General features: G+C 41.1%; 1 non-coding gene and 1 pseudogene across 1 annotated transcript; one reads left to right on the top strand and one right to left on the bottom strand.

Annotated features, from left to right (window-relative positions):
- The window catches only part of LOC138242482 (zinc finger protein 271-like), a 372,248-nt pseudogene that overhangs the window by 316,233 nt on the left and 29,440 nt on the right, over positions 1-26,575 (top strand).
- Positions 26,396-26,468, bottom strand: trnak-uuu (transfer RNA lysine (anticodon UUU)). The gene has a single exon. It is a non-coding gene; the product is annotated as a tRNA-Lys (tRNA).

The raw sequence follows: 26,575 nt of genomic DNA, 5'->3' as shown, positions 1-26,575 counted from the left end.
TGTCCTGGAGGGAGCTGACCTTCACCCTGCTACGTCGAACAGGACACCTCGGGCTCGACTCTGTTCTCTTCCTGATGGACACCAGCAGGGTTGACCCGTCTCCACTACCGTCTTTCCAGCGTAGTTTCTTGAAAGCCTTGCGGCATCTGCGCGTGCGAAGAGAAGAGGAGCGGCCCAGTCTATACTGGACACTCTGAGAGCCGCTAGTACACAATCCGCGAATGGACACAGAACCAGGCCGCTCCTTGGACTTTACCGGCAGACTGGTCCTCGCCAACGTCACACAACTCCACCACCTGCTGGACATGGATCAGGACTGCTGGCACAGCGTGGAGTGGGCGTGTGCTGCTCTGGGACTGCATTCGTGACAAGGTAGCCTTTACAGATTTCCCCTCAATAAAAGAGCTGGTGATTTGCAGTGGAGGGTCCTGCACACCACCCTGGTAGTCAATTTGTTTGTCGGTTCTGGATCCGACTGTGTTTGACAACTGTCCCTTCTACACGCGGAGGTAGACAGTGTTCCACTACTACAGCACCTGCCCCCATCTGTCACCCATGTTTGCTGTGCTGATCTGGCTCTTTATCAACCTTGGCCTGGCCTTCAACGACATTATGTTTGGGGTGGGTGATGCAATAAAACTAAAAACTCAGACCCTCCTTGCTAACTTTCTGTTGTGCCAGGCCAAACTTGCCATCTACAAAACTTGAAAAAATAATATCTCTGGTTCTGGGTCTGTAGATGTGGTGAGGATGTTTGAAGGGCTGGTGAAGAGCAGGATAAAATTAGAATTTGTTCTATAAATCCCATAACAATCTAAGCAATTTTAAAAAATGTTGGTGTTACAAAACCATTCTGTGTAAATTGTGACTAAAGTTTGGTATTCCAATTATTATTTTTTTGGGATGGGGTGGTGGTTGGAGGGGGGGTTCCAAGAGTTAAAATTTACATCTTATTTTTCTGTCAATAAAATTAATTAACCTCTCTCTTTCTCAGTGCAGTGTTAATATACTGTAGTGTCCAGTCAGTCAGTGTGTCTGTATTAACCCCTCTCACTTTCTCCAGGCTGTGTTAGACTGCCTGCTTGTCTCTGAAACTAGCTGTGATATACTTAACAGAAGTTTGGCCAGAACATTGAAACATTTTCTCCTCCCTGACAAACTACACCAACTGAAAGGTGAGTACTGATAGGCTAAACATGCTTCTCTTATTTACTGGTCGGCAGATAACTGCTCCAGCAAATGGATTAGTTATTAACTGAGATTATAATCAGCCACACTGGCATTGACAGAGCAGTCTGAGACTCTCCAGGCTGGACTGGACTGTTATCTTTAGATGTGGTCATATCACCCTGCAACTCACAGCTGGAAACCCACCAATGTTAAGCATTTATGATCCTGGTCAGTACCTGGGAAAACTAAGGTTTCTACTGGAAGAGGTGTTAGTTGGGCCAGTAGGAGACACTCATGCTGTTGCCTGTCCTAAGAATAGTGACAGAGACACTAGACTGTAAAAAGGTGCTGTCCTTCAGATGAGACATATAACCAAGGTCCTGACTCTCTGTGATAATTAAAAATCTTGAGAAGGGTGATACCCCAGTGTGTCCTGGCCTTTACCTCTCTGGGCTCCATGAATCTGGGTCCTGTGCACCCTGTAAACTGACCTTCTGCCCTGACACTCCCTGTGTCACCCAGTCTCACAAAGGCCGGGGAGGACCAACTGATCCGCTACAAGTTCAGCTTCTAACAGGTGTCCCGCCTGACAGCATCCCAGGGGGATGTTTTTCACATCTCGCTGCTGATGCAGTTGGCTCTGGACAGCTACTTCAACCTCTGCTCCCACTATGGGCAGACACTTATAATGGGTTATTATAAGTGAATTCAGAAGGCATCTTTATCCCGGGAACACTGTGATGGATGGCAGCAGGTACATGCAGGTGTGCTTCCTAAAGAAAGTCACTCCCATACAGCACTCACTTTGAAACGGTGGAAAGGGGGTCAAGTAGTTCCGAGTCTTCCATGACCACCGAGGCATTTTCTTCCTACAGCACCCTGTTTCAGTCCGAGGGGGTGGATTGTGCTGCCTTGGGAACAAAGGTGAGCGTGAAGAAATCTGAGGTGATGCTGGATGGGTGGCTTTGCTGGCCGGGGTGAGCACACGGCTGTCACAGGGCAATCGGGAGCTGTGTTACAGAGTGCTGAGCTTACAAACCTCAGATTGACAGTTTCAACAAGGCTAGGGATGGGCTCACCTTTGAGTTCTACATGCACTTCCAGTTCCTGGGGCTCCTCCTACTGGAGGTGTTTGAGTAGATTGCAAAGACTGGGTCCTTGAGCCCGTCCATGTTGAAGGTGGGTATTTCACAAGTGTACAAGAAGCAGGGTAAGACTTGTCTACTTACCCTCAGGCTCAGGAACGTCTTATCAAGGATCCTGTCACCTGCGGAGACCTATTGTACCTATTGTACCGAGCGGAGATGCATTGCAAACACAGTATATTACAGAAGGGATGTGGTGGGCCTCAGGAGGCATTATCCCAAATGAGGTTATGTTTTTAAGTTAAATTAGGAGAAGGCTTTTGACAGGGTGGAGCATATCTTTCTGTTCACATTCCTGCTGAGCTTTGGCATTGTTGAGGTATTCATCTGGTGAGTGTAACTCGTGTCCAGGGGGTCACGAGCTGTGCGAAAGTGAATTGGTTCATCACAAGCTTCTTCCCAGTGGCCAGGTGAGCAAGACAGGGCTTCCCTTTTTCTGCCCTGCTCAACTCTACTCAAATGGCTGAGTCCCTGGGCCTGGAGATCTGCAGCAGGGTGGGGATATATGGGGTTGCCTTGCCGAAGGACACCTTGATCTATCAGTATGCCGACAACACAATTCTCACATTGACAGAATTTGCGACAGATATTCTGGCCATCTTGGAAGTGGTGCAGATTATTGTGCTGCCTTGGGGGTGAGGGTGAGCTTAGAGAAATCAAAGGGATGCTGGTTGAGAGGGCAGATCCTACATTGCTGTGTGACAACCCTTTCTTGCAAGCATGAGGAGAGTTATTTGTAAAGCAAGTATTTTATAAGCTGGAGATAAGGGTGCAGCTGCTAGAACAGGTGCTTCTTCAAGACACCTCGAAAGTGATTTCTGCCCACTCAGGCAATGATAGAGGCCATGAGAGAGATCAAAGGTGAGATCCCTGGCTCCAGTATTTGTCAAGGCTATGAGCAGATCAAGCAGAGCATCCCAGATAGCTGGCAGGGAAGTTAAGAGTGGAGGCAGAAGCAGGGAGATGGCTTAGCTTGAGCTGTGGGTGATAAGGGAGAGTCACAACCCACCAAAGCTCACCAGGTGTGAATCTGGTCAGTACCTGGAGGGAAGACCTCCCGGGAAAACTAAGGTTGCTCTTAGAAGAGGTGTAGGTAGGCCAGTAGGGGGTTCTCAAGCTGCTGCCTGTGTGGATCTTAATGCAGGTTGGACATCCTGGAGTGCTCCACCAGCACATTCTATAGGCTCCTCCTCGGGGCAGTGTTTAGGGCTCTTGTCTTGGAAGTGTTTTGGGGGAAGATGTTCCCTCACTTCAAGCCAGCATGGCTGTGGGCATGCCTCCAGCTGCCTTTCCTACCTCAGAAATGTGAGCAGCCGGGCTGGATCTGGTGTGTGTTTAGGGAGGAAGGTGCAGCACTAGCACAGTAAGGAGGAGCGGCTGTGTGAGCTGTGTGGGGGTGGGTGGCCTGAAGTTGGACTTGTGGGGAGTTCTGTTCAGGGAAGTCGATAGGGCTGTACTGACAGGCATCACCTGGGGTAACCTGTTCCTTTGGGGGTATCTCAGGGCTGGGGGGGGGGGTGAGTCAATATACTGGTTGTGAACCTCTTCCTCAGCCTGGTAGTGTAGGAGAGGAGGATCCTGGTGCTGTATGATGGGCTCCATTCAGATCCAGTAAAACTGACAATAGTGAATGTGATGGAATGTTTCCACCAGCCACTCTTACAGCAGGGCCACAAGGAAGATGAAAAAGTTTCAGGACGTCTTCCTCAGCCTTCGTCCCACAAATTCCTGGACATGGGGGAGGATGGCCTGTACTTTTGGCTCTTTTTTAATAAGCAGGAAAAATGTATAATGTGTGTTTGCAACTTCAACATATTTAAAGAGATTGGCTTGTAAGATGACCCGTGGGAGGGTCATCAACGGTAGATATTTTCTAAACGGCAATCTTAAAATACTTGAAAGGGACCTGAGCAAGATGGCCACGAAGAAAAGTTAGCTTATCCACCAATGGGAGTGCCCTATTCAACAACGTAATGGGCAAAAGGTGAACTACATCGGGAACACAATATGCATCATGTTAACAACACAGCCATGCTTGAAATCTTGTGAACCCATTGCATAATATGCGATTTTTTGTTTTTTAACCATAAAATGCATAATTAGAATTTGAACTTCCTAATTGAAACCAAATATACTTATTCACCAATTTGAGTGTTTTAAAAAGAAAATGTCCATGCAGCAAAATAGTACACATTGTACAGAAATTGTGCAGGTGCAAAATAAGTGAAGCCTTCTTTCTATGACATCTATGAAGGTAAAGCAGGATCAGGTGGGTCAATGACAGAATGTTTACCAATGAACCGAGAGGACAAATGAAATTGAAGATCTGAAATGATGTGTTAGGGAGAAGCAAAATAAAATAATTGTAAGAAAGCAGGTTGGTTACTCTTCCTACGAGTCTAGCATCATGCCTCGAAATAAGGAAACATTTCGAGGAACAAAAGTAGTGGATGCTCATCAATCTGGATGATATTATGAAGTCATTTCAAAAAGATTAGGACTCCAAATCCACTGTTAGGCAAATATTATACAAGTGGAGGGCATTTAAAACAATGGCAACCCTACCAAGAAGTGGACATCCTCTTAAAATTTCAAACAGGGTCACAAGGAGAATAATAGAGGTAAAAGGTAATCATAAAACAACATCCAGAGATCTACAAGCTTCCCTAGCTGCCTCTGGAGTAATGGTGCATAGATCAACAATAACAAGAACCTTGAACAGAAAGGACATCTATGGAAGGGTCGCCAGGAAGAAGCTACTTCTGTCAAAAAAAGAACAAAGCTGCCTGTCTGACGTTTGTCAGAGACCACCTGGACAAGACTGAAGAGTTCTAGAACTCTGTTCTCTGTACAGATGAGTCCAAAATTGAACTATCTGAGCATAACAAGAGGGCCCATGTTTGGCGAAGAGCCAACACAGCCTACCACCGACAAAACTTTATCCCTACTGTCAAGCATAGTGTTAAGAGTGTCCTTGTATGGGGCTGTTTTTCTTTCTCTGGCCCTGGGCTGTTATGGGCACAGCCGGACCTCGTTAATTACCAATCAATATTTCTTATGTGACTCTTTATTTAACCCAAGGGGCGAGTGGACCCACTTTCTAGGACGGAAGAGGAAGCATTAGAGAACTGCAGGACAGCTGGGATGTGCTGAAGGCAGGAATCACTTGACCTTCTACAGCCCCAGTGTGTGCGGGTCTCTTCTTCGTGGAGAAGAAGGATGGGAGACTTTGACACAGCTCTGACTATCCAGAGCTCAATGAAATAACTATTTTAAAAAAATAACATCGATAGCCCTTGCCTCAAATAGCAGCAGCTCTCGAGTCAGTGCAGGATGCAACTGTTTTCAATAAACTAGATCTTTGGGGGGCGTATAATCTTATTCGTATACGAGAAGACAATGAGTGGGAAAACAGCTATTAATGATAACACACGGACATTAGGAATATCTGGTTATGCCTTTTGGCCTAGTTAACGCTCCAGCAGTCTTCCAGGCTTTTATGAAATGGAGTTGATTGAGAAAGTTCAGGAAGGATGACAACAGCCAAGTTCAATCAGACTCGGCCGTCAGTAATTAGTCATCACCGCTGACATCCATTCTTCTCCCAAAACACTATAAATGCCTACAATATCCCTCTCTTTTGCATCTCAACCTATGCAGCTACCCCTTGGTCACCCTGCACGGGGGGTCCTGGTCTCCTTGTCCTCTGGCCGGGAGGGGAGCCCTCAGCCAAGCGGGTTAAGCCAAAATTTTGCTCCATAATCCTTTTACAATGCTTTAATCTCAGGTGTTGTCATTCCTTGTGAATGACATATTCAGGGATATAATTCAAAGGTTTGTGTTGGTATATCTGGATGCCGCTATTGCTGCTGCTGAATGCAAACATTTAATACATCTATAATTCATTATCGAACTGCATAGACAATTAAATATTCCATTTAAACAGACGGACCCATTATGCAACTCATTATGTAAAGTTTTACTCTGCGTCGTCAAACAACTATGTCCACTGTAGAGAGAAGGCATGGTTTTCAGCAACTGGCAGCTTAAGCGCTTGGCTTCTCCCCGCAAGAAAAACTCCAAAAACAGACTGACCATCTGGCCCCTGGGCAAGGACTATCTCCAACAGCACATCTAACAAAGGCGAGTCGCGATTATGTTTTCCACTGGGATCAACCCTTGTGTTTCACCAGTCCTGCTGCATGTACAGCGTAGAAAGTTCCACCTACAATGTAGACAAATTTTAAATGCCAGAACTGTTCAGTTCTAGTAGAGTTGGAGGACAGATTTTGCATTTTGGAGGGGTGCATTAGCACACTATTAGATATTAAACATATTGAGGGATGGATAGATTCAGCTCAGTCAGAGCACTCAGTCAATTCAGAATTGGCTGCAGTCCCTCCCGGCCCAGCTGTCTCCAGCTTGACACTGGCACCAGCAGCAACCACACGCGAGCCCTGGGTCAAGGTCAGATGGGGGACTAAGAGCTCAAAGACTAGACCCCCTGCACACCAGTTGCCCATCCGACTCAGCAACAGGTTCTCTGCTTTAGGCAGCGTGTCCGTCGATGCGGATAAGGTGCTCTGAATTGGCAGCTCGATAATCAGGAACGTTAGAACTCCTAACCGTCACAAATCTGAGGTTTCCGTAAAATGCTGACATTGAGGCGAAACTAGACATTTTCCAGCAATTAAGTCTTCACCTTGGTTGTTCATGCTAGAACTAATGAATAAAGTATCAACAATCCGAGATTTTAAAGATTAACTTCATTTTATTGCATTTTATTGTGTCTGGTCCCTTACAAATCTCTTACAGTAACCTATAGTAGGCTATATTCTTACTAAACCACTGGTTACAGATTTGGTGTGCATCAAATAGAATAACCTTTATCAATAAGGGAACAGCCTGGCTTTTTTTAAACAGTCTCCACCCAAACTGGAGAGGATCATTAATTCTAACCAAGTTGCCCGCCTGATTACTAAGAGCACATCCCCAGGTCTCAGTACTGGCACACAGAAGGACATGATGGAAGGCTTAATACTCCACATATAGTACTTTTTAGAAGTGTATAATGTTAGCATGCCCAGAGGGGTTGGGCAGCCAGTTGATCTCGAACCTCAAGAAATATTTTTTGTCCTCCTTACTAAGGAGTTTTTGGTTCCTCTCCTCCATTTTCTTCCGGTCTTTTATGATCTGTATTCACATGTATAGTCACTTCCTTCTGGAATGGTCTAAGAACATCAAGGCCATTTACAAGAAGGGTCAGAGCTGACTTTACTTCTTGAGGAGGCTCAGGTCCTTCAATGTATGTACTGTAGTAAGATGCTACATTTGTTCTATCAGTCGGTGGTGGCGAGCGCCATTTTCTACACAGTGGTATGCTGCGGCTCTGGAATTAGAGCCGTGTATTCTAACAGGCTGAATAAGCTCATCACGAGAGCAAGTGGAGGTAGTGGCTTAGAGGAGAATAGTGTCCAATCTAGAGGCCATCATGGACAACGTCTCCCATCCCCTCTATGACAGGCTTGTAGAAATGAAGAGCATGTTCAGCAATGGAATGATTTATCCACAGTGTGACAGGGAGCGCTACAGGAGGTCATTCTTGCCTTCTGCCATAAGACTGTACAACACATCCACCTTGCGTCTGGGCAGAGGCAACATTGACAGTGACCTGTTTCTGGACTGAACAGTAATCTGATACATCTGTTCATTTTCTTTTCCCGTTTACAACCATTTTTGTGCAATATATGCCAGGGACCTGTGAAGTATATTTATATTTATATTCAAATTGTGCAATACGACTTTTTTGTGTACTGTTCTTTTCTGGTTTGTTCTCTGTGTGTTCTGAACTGTGAGTAACTCTTCTTAGTGCACTTCTCACTGTACTGATTGTATTGTATGTATTGTATTATTATTATTGTATCATTCGTTACACTGTGGCTGTGTTGTCTGTGTTAAGCTGCTGTTGCACTGCAATTTCCCTCATGGGATCAATAAAGTATCTATCTTTCTTTGTTAAGCACCTTGGAGCAACCTTGTGGAAGGCGCTCTATAAAAATAAAATGAACTGAATTAATAAAGTTGATGATGTAGTCAGTGTGTTTGTATTAACCCCTTTCTCTCTCTCAGTGCTGTGTTAATGTACTGTAATGTGCAGTCCTCTTAGCCAGTGCCTCTAGAGCAGGGGGGTCTCAAACAAGCAGCCCAAAGCAATTATCTGTGGCCTGCAACGACTCACTTGGACTAACAAAAAGTTACCCATGAAATTCAGTCATTTGATGCATTGTTCTAGAGATTCATTTTCTGTTAAATAATCGCCATGGAGATATTGTAGCGAGGCAGAGGTGCACCCAGCTAATGTATGTGCCACAGTGCAGGCTGGGAACTATAGCCAGGAGATGGTCTGAGGGTCTGTAGAGTGACCACTAGGTCACGCTGCCTATGTAAATAGTGACTATAAAACCTAAGGTAAACAGTATTGTTAAATTAATTGTTTACTCCTGTTTTGTCCCTTGTCTTGTTACCACCCTAAACCCGTGTACGTGTCCTATTCACATCCCCTATGAGTGTGTTAAGTCTCTCTTCCCCAACTGCTGCCTGATGGAGTGCTGTTAATAAAGAACGTAGACAGAAAGATTTGCCAGGTTAGTCTCCACATCTGGTAGAATCATAACAATGTTTGGCAGGATGTACATCAGCGAACAGTTTCTCTCATCAATGAAGACCAACAAAATCAGTTTATGCTGAAGACTCACTGATGAACGTGCATGAGCAAAATTGTGATATCAGGCCTCATGTTGACGTTCTGGTCTCTGCAAAATGCAGAAGCAGCAAAGGAGCCAGAAGGACAAACTTCAGAAATAATCTCACACACCAAGTACATTGAGGTAAAGTTAACCAACGTATGAAATAAAAATTTCAATTAATTTTTTTAAATATTTGATGTATTTTGTATGTGTATGAATGCGGCCCCCCAATTCATTTGAGTTTGAGACACCGGCTGTAGATTCTAGATTAAATGTTGGAGATGATGATGCTCTTCAAGCTCTGCACTAAACCCTGTGTTTCTTTGTCAGAACAAGATTGTGGGAAGCTGTTTAGAGATTTGTAAAGGAACAGATCTGCTCCGTTTTGCTTGTGTGTTTTGTACTTCTGTGGCAGAAGCCAAAGAAAGTTCCACAGCAGTGGACAATAATGTAGCTCCAGGATCATTAATGACAACTTCCCCCCCCATCTTAACAGATGACCCTGACACAGCTATCCTCTTTCCTGACCGTTCCTTCATCTCCTATCGCCGACCAACTAATCCGTGCACCCTCGTTCACAGCTCCCTTGACCTCACTCAGCAATCATCCACACCACACACTTTCCCCTGCAATGGACTTCACAGCATCACTTGTGAATACATATCCAATACCACGCTCATTCAAAGGTCCCCTCTGGACAATTCTGTCACCCAGATGACATCATGCATTTCCGGCGATCTTAGTTACTGGATCTCTTGCAGAAAATGCCCAGCTATTGACATTAGTGAAAATGACGACTCACAGACCATTTCAGGGAACACGTCAGAGCTGCAATTTCTCCATACTGATAGTTCCCTTATTCACCCTAAAGGCTGCGATCTTCCTTATCTCCCCATCTGCTATTGCAGAAAGACATCCAAAACCATACTTATCCTTAAACTTGGATCACACCACCTCCTTTCTCTCTTTCTAATCCTCTTGCCGAACGTGCTCCAGGACTTGATTATTAATTCTCACCTGCTCTATGCCCATTTGCTCCCTACTTCCTGTCTGTTCTTACCTGCTCTGCCTTTTGTTCTCCGATGCCTTCCTCTCTCTCCCCCTCACACCTGAAGACTCCACAACCGAATTGTGGTATTTCTTTTCAGCATAGAACGAACCTCTACCATGAATACCAGGAAAGCAATTTAATTTCTTGGCTCTCACAGTGCAGAAAGGTTTCCTAAGAAGTGTACAAAGTTGTAAAGAGGGTCATTGGGTAATGCAGAGTGTGACAGAGTGGCTATTTTTTTCTTTTGATGAATATGAAATACTCCAATATTTGCCTCTAACCTTCTGGTATGTTTGAGTGTGTATGTGATACGAATGAAGTATGAACGATACTAACCTTTTTTATTTCCCTAAAATCACTGCAGTGTTTCCTCAGTGGAGTGTTGTTTTATGCTCGTCAAGTTGACCACCAGTCACCTTTTCTGCTTGAAGTATCCCACAATGCTCCCACAAATGGTCTTAAAGGGAAAGGTTACTGGTGAGCCATCTAGAAATAACAGATTTAAGATTTGTTTTGTTTAAGTGGACATAACTTTGTCAGAGTTGCATGACTGTTAAAACCTATACGTTTTTTTATGGATGCTTAAATACTTTATTTGTATCAAATTGCCAATCTCTGTTAAAAAACATGAGCGAGTCCCTTTAAGAGATCTTAATCCCTCCATTGGGGCCCTCTTTTCTGACCGCCCCATCATCTCATATCGCCGACCACCTAATCTGCGTAACCTTCTTATTCACAGCTCCCTTGACCGTCCTCAGCAACCATCCACACCAGGCACTTTCCCTTGCAACAGAGCTCGCTGTATTACCTGCAAGTACATATCTAAAACCACACTCATTCAAGGCCCCTCAGGACAATTCCAGATCACCCAGATGGCATCTTTTACATCCAGCAACCTTATTTACTGTATCTCTTGCAGTAAATGCCCAGCCATCTACATTGGAGAAACAGGAAGGAGACTCGGAGACCGTTTCAGAGAACGTGTCAGGGCTGTGAAGATTAAAGATATCTCCAAGCCCATTGTTTCTCATTTCACCTCTGACGGCCATGACCACTCTAATCTCTCCATCTGTGTTCTCAAAGACGGTTTTCCAAACTCGTCCATCAGAAAAACTACCGAAACCAAAATTATCCTGCAGCTAGGATCACACCTTCCCCCTTCTCTTAACGACAAGCTGCTCTTCTTCTAAATTTTCTCCATTCATTGGAAGTTTCATTTCACACTTCTCTACACCTATTCTGACTTCACACGTCTTGATTGGCCTCTCTTTCTGTCCCCTGCTCCTGTCTCTCACTCCAAGCCTTTGTTCTCCTGCTACATTACCTTTGCTTACTGCCCTATCTTTCTCACACCTGAAGAAGGCTCCACAGCCAACACATAGCATTTTCTTTCATCTCTTTTCAGCATGGAATAAACCTATTACTTGTTTGTTTAAAATGTGTGTTTTGTATTGTTGTAGTCCAGTAGTATTTACTGTATATATTGTATTAAAAGTTGGAATGTAAAGAAACAGTTCTGTTTTGCACATACCTCAGTTGGCTTGTATCATTTAATAAAGTGATGTATTCAAGTACTACATCCCAGTTCACTAGGGTTAGAGTACACACTTTCTTTCAATGTGGTTGAGTTAACCAAGACCCACCCTTCAATGAGAAACTCACTGCCCATTGGAAAACATGTTGGTTTTGCATTGCTGTACTGTATGCATTTTAATAAAGTTATGATAGAGCATAAAAGGTCATAAAAGGGTTAAAGTAACGGATAAGTTATGGTCTCATATGATAATGTGTGCTCCCAAAAGCACTGAAGTGCCAAATCCAGTATACACGTACTTAATGCGACGTTCAAAGTCAGAATGTCTTCACTTATTCTACAAAAATGCAAATGACATTTAATAATAAAGACAAAATGATTTAATTTCTGCTTCAGATGTGCTTGATGTGTGGATAAATGTCAAGTTATCAGACAAGCTGTAGAAGTGTATCCCATCTCTCTATGGTAGGACTTCACATATTGTTTTAGTTTTTTTAGAAGTATTTTACTCTCCAGTTAAAGAAACATGCTATAAGTACTTGAATCTTCCTACAAAACATCTCATTGAAATGAAATAGCTTTACTTCTTATTTTCTACATTCAGCCTGACAGTTCTAAAATGATTTGTACATCTCATCAGAAGAAAAATGAAGAGGGCTAGACTTTTAGTTGCAAAAAATGAAAAGGAAACCCCTAAACGTTTGATATGCAGTTTATTTTTTTTTATTTACTTGCACAACCATTGTTAAGATCCGTTCAATTTCAGTTTACTGTTCCGTAATATTGAAACAAAGGCAGGGGAAAATGTCAGTGATGATTATCCTCAAAAAGTTTTAATAAGTTAAAATAAAGAAATGAATAGGTTATGTTCTCAGATGAGAGCATGTGGTCCAAAAAGCACTACAGTGCCAAATCTAATATTCACATATGTAACGGGCTCTGTCCACTTTTCAAGCCAGAAAATCTTCACACGCTACAGGAACATTGATGACATTAAATCGTTGTCATGTTTATTCAAGTTACTCTACAGATGTGCTTAATGTATGGAGTGGTACGTCAGTGGACTGGACAAATATAGAAGTGTATCCCATCATTCTATGTGTACGACTTCACACAGTTTTTGTTCTGCTTATTAGAACTAATTGACTCTCCCGTTAAAGAAACATACGCTACAAGTACTTGAATCTTCCTAGAACACAACTCATTGAAATATCATTACTTATTTTGCTTTGTCTAGTTTCAGTGTAACACGTGTGAAAACTGGTTGCAAGAATTGTGCCTCTCAACTGAAGAATGTGAAAGGCCAAGAATGAAGACACCTGGTTATGTACATTTCACAATGCCTGTAGTGCTGAGTAGTTTAGGCATGTATACTATCACCATGGTATGTTTTGTGAGCAGTAGTGCCACTGTAGATTTGAAAAATACAAAAACTGATATTTATATGGAAGTGTTTCAATATAATGCGTTTGGAAGTTCATCTTCAGGCTCTGTTTTGTTTTTAGTATATTCTACTACTGTAAAAAATTAAAAATCAAACCCCTAAAAGTTATTGATAATCAGTTTTTATTCCTTATTACATGCTTGCACAACCATCGTTAAGCTAGAATATGATGCATCAGTTACGTATATTTTATGTCCAATACTACTGAAACAAATGTAGGATAAGATGTTAGGGATGATATTAAAGAGTTATTTCACAACCAGAAATGTCTGGATTTTCAAAACAAATAGCTGCGTACTACAAAAAGCACCGAGAGGGAGCACCAGAGTATTGCATGTTACAGATATGGGTTTAAAAACCTAATTCCAATACCATTTTTATGTGAGATTTGAAAAATTCTACAGATGGTTTTCAGTTGAACATTAAACGGTTAAACTATTCGGGTCCTTTATGTAGGCCTCTCAGCAGGAGGATTTGCATAGGAATGTGCTTCATTTAAAATGTTTTTCAAAAAACCTAACCACCTCAAAAAAATGAATACAGCATTTTCCTGCATTCCTCTCCACAATACTGTACAATTGGTTTCAACTACTGACTGAACCAGGTTCAAAACAGACCAAGGAGCAGCTCTTTAGCCAAAGAGCTGTGGGGATATGGAACAAGCTAACCAGCCATGTTGTTGAAGCCGATACCCTGGTTTCTTTCAAGAAACAGCAGGATGAGATCGTTGGATTAGTAAATCAACTACCAAATGACATAGGAGGCCTTTTGCCCATTTACTTTTTTTGGAACCTCTTATGTTTTTGCATTCTAGGCACCACTAATAAGTGAGCAGCCACCCTACACTGCAAAGCATTGTATATGTGCAATATTCCTTATCTCTCTCTACAGGATTACTCTGAAATGCAGGTAACTACTGGTTTCAATATGCCCAACATGGAGGGAACTGTCCTTTTGATAAGCGTTGACTTACAGAACGGATGGAGTCGCAAACCTTTTCTAAAAATACAAATCATATACAAAACTAGAGTGAAACAGTGAAGATCATTTCAAAACTTGGTCAATTGTTTCAGTGATTTAGTCAGAAATCACAGGTCATGTACTGCTTTCCCCAAGTTTGCAAGCACAAGATCTCCAATATGGACACACGGCATCTTGCACCCGGATCTGAACTGGAAAGGGAGGTCGATTCCATTTGGTCAGAGCTTGTTCAGATATTTTTGTTTCCAGGTTATTGATGCGGGACTCACAATACAAGTAGAGCAGCACAACAGGAAAGTGCCGAAAAAAAAACAATGTTGAATGGAAAAAAAATTGTCAACTTGTTTAAAAAGTCTCAGGATTTTGGATATGAAGTTTTACTTTATAGATCGATATGAGCCATTTCAAATACTCGTTGTGTAAATGAGACTCATTGTACAGATTCCTAAAAAAATACCAAGATACAGACATTCTCATTCTAAATGCAACAAAAACACCACAAGAAATAGTTTTTTTTTTTATCCCAGAGCAGTTGGTGATCACTTAGGTGTGCACATAGACAGTAACCTCAACACATAGATAGTAAACTTGACCAGTTCCTTGCTTCAGAGAAGGAAAAAAAAAACTCAATCATCTTCTACAGAAAAAGCCCAATAACACCCCTACCAGCTCAACCAATCCCAACCTTGTCATTACTATGCCCTCTGACCTTTTCCTTTCACAGGATGAGCGATCTCTTCTTAGCAAAGGCCTCAGTTTTGTTCTAGTCCCCAAGAAGCTGGACACCCCGCAAACCCAAGTTGACCTCAACTGGTTTTACCACGGGATTCAGCTTAAAGCTCATTTTGCTGACGGCTCCTCCTCTCCGGTAGAGGACAATAACCCAGTCACTGATGCCATCAACAATATCAATCCTAAACAGAGCTCTTGGACTCCAACTGGCCTCTCTGTCTCTCTATTGCTCCTGCCTCCTCCCCCCTCCCAGCTTTTGTTCTTCTGTGCTAGAGTTGACAATGCATGCTACTGTATGGTCACCCTCCATACTGTCGGCCACAAACCAAACATGTCAAACAGACAGGATACCTTCCAACAAGGAACCAGGATCATCTACAAAATGATCCAAACAGTCCACCATTTACAAAACAGCAGTTTTTTTGGACGGGAGAACAGAGCACCCACCAGCCTATGACAGAAGACCGAGGAACTCAAGCACCTCATAAAACCTGCCAAGCCAACCAAATTCACATATTTGAAGCTGGTAAGCAATGCCAAAAATTGGCTTCATACCACACTGCAGATCCTCGAAGAGCACTACGAGGAAAATCTGTCATGACAACTAGAGGATCTTGAGCTTCCCACTGGGAGGAAGCTTTCACGCTTGCTTCCAACTGATCAAAGAAACATCATGGGAGGAAATTACAGAAGGACACCTTTGGACCCTACACAAGCTATCAATACTGGGTTAGGGAAGGACACTCAGGCAGACCAATTATCACAGTAGTTCTTAAAGTCTACAATGGCTTCTACTGGAAGAGCAAGGTATAATTCTGAAAAAAAAAATACAATAAACAATACAGTGAAGCTATTGGAGAGAAAATTAAGGCTCAGTTAAGAAACTGGAACAGTCTTGACTTGTTTCTTTACACAAAAGTTATTTATTTTCAAAAAAGACCCATGAGGATTCCTCTGGTGTGCAAGACCTGCCTGAAGACATTTGACCAGTTTCCTCTTCTCTTAAAGGTGGTGTGTATGAAATGAGCCTCAGCAGAGGAGATCAGTGAGGTCTCACTCCAGGCCAAGAAGGACTTGTTGAATCACCTGAGGAATGGGCAGGTTGGGGATTGCAAGAGCACAGAGCTCATATCTGGTGAGGTTGTGAGACTGGAGGAGTCCATGGACTGTTTTATGTGGAATCCTGAAGACACATCATCAAGGTGAGATATTTATAATTTATAAGGGTTCTTCTGTTTCTTTTCAAATTTACCATTATGTAAAGGTATGTTAAAATTATATACCCATTTACAATTGAGCAGTGATATTTCCATAACACATGTTTTTTACTCCTTAGCTTAAAATTCACCCAGGTGAAATGTCAGCCATAAACATTGTGACTTTACATTTTTCAGGTAGAAAATGTTTCCAGATTCCTGTTTCTTTATGGATCGATCTGCATCTTCCTTAATCTCTGTAAAGGACATAACCAAAACACAATTATTGTAACCAAATGAAGACCACTAGACTGTCTCACCAAACCATTGCTAATTATACCAAGAACATAAACCGTTTTCCGCGCTACATCCTGAAGACTATCAATGTGAAAGTAGATGATCCCAGCTTGGCTAACCTCATCATCAACTTCCAAAGTATCTTAAAGGATATTCAACTGTACTTCTTTTAATTCAAATACAAAAAAAGATGTTGATAGTATTACTTTCTCCCGCAGATATAGACAGATGCAGAGTCCATAACCAAGTACCAGAGATTGCTGGAAGGTGTTGAGGGTTGTAAAGAGAGATGTGTTGCACATACAGCTCTGAAAAGAACACCCTGCCTGACCATCATCTTGTGCTGTATTACCTGCAGACCTTTCTCCAGCTGAAGGACCTGCAGCACCCAGGGGTGGTAAAGAACATGACAGTAAGAATACTTTCATACAACAAATAAGTTACACACACACACACATATATATATATATATGGGATTTTTACAGTTTGGTGTATTAATTTTTGCTATTACAGGTCGAGGAATAGATGCAAAGAAAGTGTCGTTTCAACAAGTGGGCAAAAAGATGGTCTAGTTTGCTGTTAACCAGCACAAAACCTCATCACAGCAGCTGGCTTCCTTTGCATTGAGTGAAGAGGAACATGCAAGTGGATGGCTACACTGATAAACCCCTCCACTCAATTCAGGGTTGTTGTGGAACTGGAATAATCCTGGCAAGCAGTGGGTGCAAAGCACAGTATCGCCGATAATGTGACACCAGTTCATCACAGGACTCGCACATTCACACCACGGCCAATTTTCATAGAAGCCCATTAAAATCCATGTTAATACAGAACAAAAGACCTCCACTTGCATAGCTCCCATCATGTATAGTATTTAAGAAAATCTCCAATGTATCCTAATTGCATTTTATTTGTGTTTTATCAGCTGTTTCATCTTTACTTCACTAAACTAAGCTGTAATGCCCAGGTCAGCAGCTGTGAAGGGAGACAAAAAGTTTTTCAGTTCATCTGCGGGAGAGCCAATTCACAGTCCTTCCAACAACTTGAGACGACTGCATGAGAAGTAAGCAGAATAATATATTACTTTATATTTCTGTGGGTTGGAAACATTCACAAATGGTTGCTTGTTTGTTTTGTAGATTCCTCCAGCCATTCATTACCAGCCAGGAGGGCAATTGAGTTGACAGAAAAATATGTAACTGATGCACAGAAGAGCATTATGTGGGATTACTTAGCCCACAGAGAAACATTATAGAATACTGACTCAGCCAGCATCTGCTCGGCAATCAAAGTAATTGAAGGCTTTGCAGGACAAGGAGTTTAGTAAGCATCATCACAATCTTAAAATAAGTCTCTCACAAAACAATCATTCATTTCTTTTTTTTTTAACTTCAGGTCAAGTAATCAATCATCAGACTCTGGACAAGAATGCACACCTGCTGTGGAGTGGGTTTGAAAACATTACACCTATTCAGTTATTTTTTGACTGTGTTACAGAGACCTGTGATATTTTATTTAAAATGTTTACAACAGTGGATCAAGGCCAAGATCCACAACAGCAGCTGCAGGATTTACATGTCCGAAGATGGATGATGCTACAGCCTTTCAGCAGCTGATAAAGGTGTTTCCAGTGTTATTATATGGGCAGCTTACCAAAAAGAGGAGCATCTGAAACTGACTAGAAGTCATGACAGGTGGAAATCAGAACAGAGGAAGTGAGACTGCAGACCGTTAATGGCAAGTTTACAAATCAATTATCTTCACCGACAAACACTAAGTTTGGAATATATTCTGAGGATTTATGATGTGGTTTTCCTTCTAGACATTTACACTAGATGGCTGTCAGGTAACCTACTATATTCAAAAGATGGACCGCTCAGCCAATGCATCAACAGTATCTGAAGTGTTTGAGAAGTGGAAGCCCAAGACAGGACTGCCACCAAATGACAAGCAAATTAAAAAGATAGAAAAGCATCAAATCTGGGAAGGCCTGAGCATCAGTGACAATCCTGTGAAGGGGAAGAAGGTTGTGACTTCCAGGTTTTCAGAAAGGAGAGGTGGTGTGTGATTATCATGGCGAGATCATCACAGAGACAGCCGCTGAAGCCCTAACGGCACAGATGGCAGAGGGAGAGAAGATACATCTTTTCTTTTTTTGATGAACCTGCACAAAAACTGTGCATTGAAGCTCGTGAAGAACACTGTGCCTGCCTCACGGATATGGAGACAATCAGAAGGTGGATAAATCAATCAAAGAAAAAAAAATACATCAAGGCTGTAAGAGGGTCATTTATATAAACGAACAGCCTGTCATAATCCTGTCTGTGACAAAAAATGACATTGTTGAGGGAGAAGAGCTCCTCTTTAATTACAGCATTTCCAGAAAATCATTTCAAGGCAAAGGACAAGCTCTGGAGTGGTTGGATCACTGACCATTTCCAAAACAGAAACTCAGTAAGTGTACTTAAGTGCATATTTTGAAGATATATATTTTTTTGTGGCTTAAAATTAATGTTAGAATTATGTTTGTGTTTTTGTCTTAAAAATGGCATTTCTCATTCTCACCAGCAAGGATATAAGGAAGGGATATGGGACTGCCAAAAAGATACATAATTTTCAGAAGAGCATAGAAGGCAGATAACTACAGTACCCCACTCAATTGTTACTGCAGAGAAATGCCACATCGTGTAAACAAAAACGGTTTTGAGAAGTGAACCATTCTTGAAATTTATTGACAGAATCTGAATAGCACAGCATTCCCAGACCAGGCACTGGAGTTTCCTGCAGCGTTAGATGGGTAGTCTCTTGGTAAGAGAGAGATCGACAGAGTACTGGACGTCATGAACGACACCTTTCCAATTCATCGAGAACAGAGCCCACAAGATGTGTCTAGAGAACAATTTCTTACAATTTAAGTGGTAGTTTCTGAATAGGTTAAAGGCAACATGGCTCTACCATATTGTCAGTGGTTTATATTTAAAATCTAAAGATTTGAAATTTAATCTGTTTCTTAAACGACATTGTTCACAGGAACAGCAGCCCAAATCATTTGATGAATGTAAATATGACAAGCTTGTGATAGTGTAAATTGTACAGTGCAAAACAGTTATATTGTTTTGGTTTTGTCTTCAACATAATCATACTGGTAGGCATGTTATTTTTATAGCAGCAACCTGCCATTCACCACCAGCCAAGATGCCACAAGGTACAAGAGATGACCCAGAAGTACTTAATGATGCAGAGAAGAGCATATGGGTGAAAAAAGAAGACAAGAAATATCCATTAACACGTGCATCTACAAATCAGAAGATGGGTGATGGTCAGCATTTCAGGAGTGACACTGGAGATTAAATTCAAGTTCTTACAGCGATTTTCTATGTTTGGCTTCAACACAAATCATACTAATATGCTCACATTATTAATTTGTACAAAATGCCTGATATTCAATACAGGCCACGTTCAGAGGAGTACACACAACCCTGCCAGAACGTGGCTAGCTGAAGTGCGGCGGACCACAGGGAAAGAACTCTTGCCCACATGGATGTCTCTGCTCTGAAAACCAGTGGATAAAGGTATATGACAGTCTGTTCTCAGCTGTTGATTTTGTGCAAAACATTGAATATGAAAGATTGAAGTGTCACCATTCTATGAAGTTCAGACATAAGTATTATATTGATAAGCTAGGTCTGTTCTAATACCTGAAGAACTTTTATATTGCACTGTTTGCTTTGGTTTCCTTCACGGGCTCTGGTTTTCAGACATCAGTCCAAGATCATTGGTGGGTTAATTGGTTTCTGGTAAAATTGGCCCTAAGTGTGAGTGTGTGTGTTTGATTTCCATCTGGCATCCTCAGAAGATGTCTTTGTTTTCTTTTCTTAATTGCTGTTGATTACTAGAGTTTATTTGGCATAATACCTTTGTGATGAATACTTTCTTTTTTGTCAATAGTCTTATTTTAAATCAACAACGTCAATGAGTTCGTATCTTAACCTTAAAGAACAAGCAGTAAAAAAAAAAAAACACTTCAGATGGGTTATAAGCTGAAGTTTTTGTAAGTGAACCGAGATTCCTGTGCAGTGCAGAGACCCGTCTTTAAAATGCTGCATGTATATATGGTGGACTTAAAATTTGTTCAATTTTGTCACAATGTAAAAGTATATTAAACAGGTGACATACTCCATCTATAAAGATTTGACAAGTTTTAATTCCATACTTCCATTGACTGTTTTGGAATGCATTCCTTAAGTTTCCCTGAATAATCATTGTCTCACAGAGAAGACCTGGGTGACACAACAGGGGTTAGGGCTGTGCTGAATGGAGGTTTGTGTAGACTAGCCAGTGTCTATGGGCGACTGCGGGATCACCGGAGATCTCCCCCCCCCCCCAACGCCTGTAACATTGCCAGGGGGTGTAATCACAGACAAAACCTAAAGTTTCCTTCATTGAGGGGTCACTATTTGTCATACATCCTAGCTGAACAAGAGACAAAAGATAAGCCTTCCACTGTCACTGACAGAGCAGTCTGGGACACTCTAGGCTGGACTGGACCATTGGCTTTGGAAGATGGGGTAACAGGAGATGAAATAGATCACACAAGACTGTCAGTCCTGCCTAGCTGTTATGTGACTGACGGACTCACCCCCACATTGAGAAGAGACAACTGGCTTCTGTGTAGAAAGCAGACCATTTCATTTTAACTGGTTAATCAGATCTAATGAGCTTTATTACCCTTGACAAGACTGGACACTTTACATCTAACTTCCTCCACCCCTCTGACTCAATCTTTCTGAAACAGGGTTATCATTTTAGTTTTGCCCGGCACTGTTTGAGCAGAAGAAAGAAATAATAGCGCTATTACCAACAGTCTAGCGCAGTAACCACTAACTCCAATAAGTTTAACTAGAGGAAGAACCCAGCTTCAGCTCAAAAAGAAAACTATTTAAATTATAATTCTCCAACACTGGCTGGAGACTCTGTTTGTCCATGCTCAGCGGTTATATAGGACAGGACTCGGCGCGCAGCAGGTGCGGCTCATTGCTCTGCGCTGCCCGTGCGGAATGCGCGTCTCCTCCCTCCTGACTCGTCACACCGCCTTCATACTCTACAGCGGGGAAAAAAAAACTCCCCTTTACTGTCTTCATACATCCCTCTTAAATCCCAGAAACACAGAAACTCCGGGGCGTTTCTGTGAGTCAGTACTGTTTTTTTCTGTTCGAGGTTACAAGCAGAAACAATAAAAGCGTTGAAAGCAGGAAGTTATTTCTGCTCGTAAAAATAAATTTTCTGATTCCTAAAACCTAATAAAATCCATGTAAGTCTCCCTTTCGTTCCCAATGCACATTACTGAATATAAACCAGTCAAGTTCAAGTACTTTTCTGATTTATCTGAATAGTTCTGGCGCAGCTGTTACAACACAGATACAAACTATTTTTTTTTTCAAAGGAGCTCTAGCCTTTTTTAAATTGAATATTTTTTTCAAATCGCTAAGTCACAAGAAACACCAACAACACTCATCGTAAGCTACTGACCAATCACATTCCTGAATTTTAAACCCATTTAGTATTTATTTTTAAATTGTTTTATTTTTTTATTTTACACCTGTTTTACGTATTCTTGCTGCTGTCCTTTTACAGCCACTTGGACAGACCGCTCTGAGACATCTGCGTTCAGTAAGCGCTGAGCCTGCTCTCAGAGCAAATTGCCTCTTTTACATAGCAGCCCCGACACTGAGAAACGAAGAGTAATGCCTTCTATCTGGCATTTTTCATGTCCAATACGTTTGACATCTACCAAGGGCGACAGAGTTCTTTTGTGACACTATTTATTTTTTTTTCTTTCTGTTCTCTCTTTGAAAACAAAACTAGAAATCGTGCAAGGGAAAAATGTTTTTTTTTTTCATAGAGAAAACGTGCACCAGTATGTGTGTTGAGAAGAAATGATTAAACATGATATGTGACCTAATTTACCAGAGCAAATGCTCACCCAGCAAGGTCTGGAGAAGTTGGAGAGGATGACTTCGCATGCACATGTGCTTGCATGCAGTCATATGTGCTTGCATGTGTGCTTACGTGCAAACGGGCGTGGATTCTTGTATGCAAAAAACTTTCCGAGGCTCTTCTGAAGCACATAAAATTATTTGGAGATATACATTTGTCTTGTTTTACTCTTAGGCTCTAGATTTGATAACTTTTTTTTTGCATTTTTGCATTTTTCATTATTTTCCAGAAAATGGTTGCAAGCCCGATATCATGCGAAGAAACTTCAGGATTCAGGGATCAGTCAATGGATTTTCTTCAAAGTTGGATTTTTGCACTCTGTGGACAAACAGATGTTCTATAATGTTTTTTTTTTTCAAATTTAAAAATATCATTTTTTCATGGAGATTTGAAGGGGATGGATTCACCCTCCTTTAGCCAGGACAGAGCTCCAGGAGCCTGGGTAGGATTCTAGCTTTCTCCCCTTGCAGGCACCTGGCACAAAATACATATTTTTTTTCCTTAAAATCTTTTGTTTTGTATTCCTTGTTGTTCCAAACGTAATTTTAATCACTTTTAATTGGAGATTATATTAATCATTAATAAATGACCAATTTCACTAAAAATAATGTAATATAAAACTGATGTTTTTAACTTTATTGTAGTGTTTTAGAATCGAATATATCTTCAAAAATTGTTATTTTTCACTCCTAGGAATGAAAGCTGTTGTTATATGATGTTTATTTTCAAATTTAAAAAAATCAAAGGCATCGGACACAGAACCTCATGGTTTTCCTAAAAATCTTTTTTTATGTTCCCTGGTGTTCCAAACTTAGTTTTAATAAATTTTAATTTGTTATTATGTTAAAAACAGGGTAATACATTCCTAATTGGACTATAAATAATGTCATATTGTCTGCTATAAAACTGATGTTTTCAACTCTATTGTAGAGATTCTAGAATCAACTAATAGAGAATTGAAATAAAAAAATGGCATAAGAAGACATTACCAACAACGACCACAAGATGGAGATATTGTCCAAAGAGGCAAGAGGGGCAAAGCCGCGATAAGGTAAAATCATTTTTTTAAAGAGATTGCTGTCAGAATGCACATCCGTATCCCAAACAGAATCTCTAGTAAAATATGATCATTTATGAAACAGGCAAATGAGTGTCTGCTACAATATGATTGCTACATATCTGCATTTGTTGGTTTTTAAGTAAGAGAGTTGGGTTTGTAAGTTTTGAGTAAGAGTGCAGGGGGTTTAAACCTGCGATCCAGTGTGTTGAAGTATTTCACAACACTACCTCTAGCACATCTGGAAATAAATCCTCATAATGATTATTGCCCTGGGCATGTACCAAAAAATCCCTGAGCATATATATATCACTGTGTTGAAGCTAGAGACAGAATAACTGCAAACACATCCTAAATACAGTGTTCCTGCACCTTTGACCTCATCCAGAATGTATTATTTTTTTAAAGGGATTGCTGTCAGAATGCACAACTGAATCCCAAACAGAATCTCTAGTCAAATATGATCATTTGTGAAACAGGCAAATGAGTCTCTCAGGGGCCCATTGCTCGTTTTCAGACACATTTATGCAATACTTTCACCATGCGTTGAGCAATAGGGATTAAAGATACCAGAGGTAAGGTTTAAAAGTGATTCTGAGGTGCAACACATCAGCGATACAGCTAGGCATCTGAAATGTGGGGTTCGAGAGCCCTTCAGGGAACCGTACCCTAAAGGTACCAGAAGTCCACTAGTATAAGCATTAAGTCACTGTCACCCCTGTTACAATGTGATTGCTAGATATCTTAATTTCTTTGGTTTTTAAGGAGTAAGAGTGCAGGGGGTCTAAATCTGCGATCCAGTGTGTTGAAGTATTTCACAACACTACCTGTAGCCCGTCTGGAAATAAATCCTCAGACTGCTTATTGCCCTGGGCATGTATCAATAAATCACTGAGCATATATATATATATATCACTGTGTTGAAGCTAGAGACCTGTATGTAATAATATAAATAGAATAGATTATAATAACATAATGATCCAGTGTGTTACACTACTTCACTGCTTCACTGCTCTATGCCGTCTGGAAATAAATCCTCAGACTGCTTATTGCCCTGGGCATGTACCAATAAATTACAGGAGCACATCTATATATCACTGCATTGAAGCAGGAGACAGAGAATCACTGCAAACACATCCTAAATACAGTGTTCCTGCACCTTTGACCTCATCCAGAACGTATCATTTTTTTAAAGGGATTGCTGTCCGAATGCACATCTGAATCCCAAACGGAATCTCTGGTAAAATACGATCATTTGTGAAACAGGCAAATGAGTGTCTCAGGGGCCCATTCCTCATTGTCAGACACATGTATGCAATGCTTTCACCATGCATTGAGCAATAGGGATTAAAGACGACTAAGGACATGATAATTCACCTGAAGAACGGGGTCATCGTGGATTACAACAGAATAGAGATCGTGTCTGGTGAGGCAAACAGGACAGTGGTTGTAAGACTGCTGGAGTCCTTGGGCCTTTTTGTACGTGGGAACCTGGTAAATGATTTGAACTAATTTAACGTCATATTCGGGAAATCCAGAGAACGTCTTCACACTTGTCGTGGCTGTTGCAGGAAACACCTGTTGAATCTCACTCGGGATTTCTTGAGAGATCATTCAGCGAGTGAGTCGCAATTAGGAGATAATTTGGTATTTCTTAAGAGAACTCAGGATTTTTTTTTTCCTTGGTGGCAATGCGCTTCCGCAATAAATCATAGACTCTGCTTTCAAAATAGCTGCACCAGGTACTCGGACACAGATAAACACAGGGATTTAAAATTCAAGAATATGAATGGTCAACTGCTTCCAGTTGGGGTTTTTACGTTTCGTATTTAGTGATTTTTGTATCAATCTTTTAAAAAAATCATTAAAATGCGAACAATATGTAAATTAAAAACAACAGCACCGACAAATGCTGGGAAGACAGGTAGTTTTTTTGTAATCAAATTCCAATGTCAAATACTGTGTATGAGAGCTTACTGTACGTAACTTTCCTTTTCTCACATTTTCTGACGACTATTCCGAAGGGGCACCCTGTCAACTCTTAATACTTTTAAAAAATCTGTCTGCGTGTTTGATTATTTTAAAAAAAGATCAATGTTGATTATAACTAAAGAAATTAATGATCACAAACAAAAAAAAGGGCTGAAGATGCGAGTCGCTTTTGTATTAGAGCTGGATGACACGAGCTTATAAATAAATAAAAAATGTTTTCTTCCAATAAATCATACATTTTGTTCCATCCTTCTTACTATACTTCTCTCTTGTAGTAGTAAAGCATTTTGATTGAAACCGAACAATAGATTAAAGGTTTCATCTATACACTTATACTTCCACTGCTGTGCAGCGGAGCCTGATACACCCCAGTAGGCAAAAGACGTATAATATACGTCTATTAAACGCACACCTTAGACGTATAAATGTGGTCTGAAATTCGTCTAGAATGAAATTCTAATATACGTCTATTGTTATACGTCAATTATACGTCTATGATTAGATGTTCATTATACATAAATGGTTGGAGTTCTATTATATGGATAAATTTAGAGGTCTATTATACGGATAACTTTAGAGGACTATTATACGTATATGGTTAGAGGTCTATTATACGGATAACTTTAGAGGACTATTATACGTATATGGTTAAAGGTTTATTATACGGATAACTTTAGAGGTCTATTATACGTATATGGTTAGAGGTCTATTATAACATGAATAATATTTGTGAATAACATAAAACTGTCACTACACATGGTTGAGTCCTTGAGTCTGGCACCTAAGACCACTCAGCCATCCTGACAAGCAGTGGAGGCTGGTGTTTTGAATGCGCCCGTTTCTTTGTCGAAGGATTATTAACTACTACTGATAGTTCTTTTCTTCTTATTACAGAGATTTCTGCATTGCAAGACAATTGACGATATAGATAAAGTAAAGTCTTGGCAAACGAAATACGCACGGACAGGGTTGGACTCCGCAATCTTCGGTTTACGAGACTGACACCTTACCGATTTATAATGACATTCACAATAGATTTAAGGAAAACACAACTGCCTGAACAGGGACTTGAACCCTGGGCCTTCAAATTAAAAGTCTGATGCTTTACCAACTGAGCTATCCAGGCTCCAGAAGAGAGTCAACACTGTCGGGATCCTCGCAAGTCACATATCTCTTCTTGTGCCGAAGCGCAGTCGTACCTGACCCGTCTGGAATGACCACTGACAGACTTTA

The sequence above is a fragment of the Lepisosteus oculatus genome, chromosome 14 (assembly GCF_040954835.1).
Source record: "Lepisosteus oculatus isolate fLepOcu1 chromosome 14, fLepOcu1.hap2, whole genome shotgun sequence".
NCBI classification, from domain to species: Eukaryota; Metazoa; Chordata; class Actinopteri; order Semionotiformes; family Lepisosteidae; genus Lepisosteus; species Lepisosteus oculatus.
Note: the sequence above shows the minus strand (reverse complement) of the source record. Positions and strands in the feature narration are given on the sequence as shown.